Source organism: Pteropus vampyrus, unplaced genomic scaffold, assembly GCF_000151845.1.
Source record: "Pteropus vampyrus isolate Shadow unplaced genomic scaffold, Pvam_2.0 Scaffold7, whole genome shotgun sequence".
Taxonomy (NCBI): domain Eukaryota; kingdom Metazoa; phylum Chordata; class Mammalia; order Chiroptera; family Pteropodidae; genus Pteropus; species Pteropus vampyrus.
The window spans coordinates 14887737-14890027 of NW_011888788.1; the positions used below are offsets into that span (position 1 = coordinate 14887737).

At 40.2% G+C, this 2291-nt stretch overlaps 1 pseudogene; it reads left to right on the plus strand.

The window, feature by feature from the left end:
- The first annotated feature begins 1465 nt into the window (after window positions 1–1465).
- Window positions 1466–1584, plus strand: LOC111747003 (annotated as a pseudogene).
- The last annotated feature ends 707 nt before the right edge of the window (window positions 1585–2291 follow it).

Here is a 2291-nt window from a genome sequence, read left to right on the forward strand (position 1 = left end):
GGCACCAGGGACTTACAAGGGGACACTGAATTGTTGGAGTGAGGGCCAGAGGCAAGGCTTGCTCCTTACAGAAGTGCTGGCAGTATCCATTGTTCCTCTGTTGAGCCCTCCCTGCTCCCAGTGTGTGGACTCAGGAGAGCCATGACTGGGATGTCATCAAAATGGATAACAGAGGTCACTCCACCCAGAAGATTCCATGAAACTCCACCTCCCCTAATTCATAGCCCCACCCAAGCCACATCCAGGTGTGTCCTAGGTGAGTCAGGTGCTCCTTGCTGAGCAGCTGCAAGACACTGGTAACACTAGGAAGCTCAGAGAGTCCCACAGAAGATGAACCCAAAGAGGCCTACACCAAGACACATCATAATTAAAATGCCAAGGGTTAAATACGATGAGAAAATCTTAAAAGCAGCAAGAGAAAAGTATTTAGTTACCTACAAGGGAGCACCCATAAGACTGGCAGCTGATTTCTCAAAAGAAACTTTGCAGGACAGAAGGCTTGAAACAAAATATTCAAAGTGTTGAAAACCCAGAATCTACAACCAAGAATCCTTTATCTAGCAAAGCTATCATTTAGAATCAAAGGACAGATAAAGAGCTTCCCAAACAAAAATATACTAAAGGAACTCATCAATACCAAGCCAGTATTACAGAAAATGTTGGAGGGACTTCTTTAAGAAGGAAAAACATGTATCAAAAACAGGAATAAAGAATGGTAATTACTACATTCCTATCAACAAGTACCTCAAGTGGAAAAGAATTAAGTTCTCCAACCAAAAAATAGAGTGGCTGAATGGATAAGAAACAAGACTCCTACGTCTGCTGCCTACAAGAGACTCACTTCAGATTAAAAGACACACACAGACTAAAAGGAAAGGATGGAAAAAGATATTGTCTTGATAGACCTAGAGGGTATTGCGCTGAATGAAATGGGTCAGATAGAGAAAGACAAATATCACAAGATTTCATGTACAAATGGAATCTAAAGAACAAAATAAACAGCAACAACAACAAAAGTGGAAATAAACTCAGATACAGAGACTGTTTTGAGGGCTACTAGATGGGAGGATTTGGGGGCATGGAATAAAAAGGCAAAGGGAATAAGAGATACAAATGGATAGTCACAGAATAGACATAGAGATGTAGAGTGTAGTATGGGGAAGATAGTTAATAAGAAATATGTAAAGGGGATGAGGGATACTAGATTTAGTGGGGTGATCATTTTGCAAGTTATGTGGATCTCTGATCACTATGCTATATAACTAAAACTAGTATATTATTGTATGCCAACAATAATTGAAGAAAAAATTCATTGAATTGTACAATGTAAATACAAGCAAATAATTGTCTATTATATTTCAATAAAGCCGGGGCAGGTGGGGGAAGGGGAAGAAGGAAAAGATGTAGAATGGGGAATACCTATGGTTTTAGGACACTATTCTGCAGGAAAAAAAAAATTGCTTAGGTCTACGGCCATGCTACCCTGAACAAGCCCGATCCCGTTTGATCTCAGAAGCTAAGCAGGGTTGGGCCTAGTTAGTACTTGGATGGGAGAACACCTAAGAAGACCAGGTGCTGTAGGCATAAAAAAAATAAGGGATTGTAAACTGACAAGGTCTTTGCAATCTGTGAGGTCAACCAAGGGTTGCCTCACCTAAAAAAAAAGAAAAGAAAAGAAAGAAAAAGAAATGCTTAGGACCTATGAAAGTGTTCACAAGACACCACCATCCCCCAAAGTCCCTTCTTTGCATTTTCAGAGGAACTAGACCACTTTTTTTCTTGGCTGAGTCATTTTGTAATCCCCGATGTTAATTCAAGAACCAGGAATTCCATCAAAATCTGCCTAACCTGAGGATTTTTCAGCATATCCAGGTTATAATCCTGCAAAGCCTTCCGATATCACCTTTACTAGTTAAGCAATCTTTTATATTCAGGCAGCTTCCAACATGTTAGAAATAAGATTAAATGGTGACTCTTTTCCCTTTGGGATAAAAGAAGTGATGAATTAAGAGTCTTAAGAGTCTGTGTGCTGTCAATCTTCTTTAAGGAAGGGTAGCTTGAAGAGATAATGATTGCACTTCAGCATCTCAAGTTCAAAGCTCTTTAAAACTAGTACATTCTTCAGTGCTCTGCAATGGGACACCTTAGAGATGGTGAGAGATAAGGCATTCTTAAGAGAAAGAGATAGGATAAGAGCTGACATACCAGAACCTTAGCTGTTTGATGTGAAACCTTGACAACAGGGCAGAGGTTCGTCTGGGGGGCAGACAGCTGCAGTGTCTACACCAGCT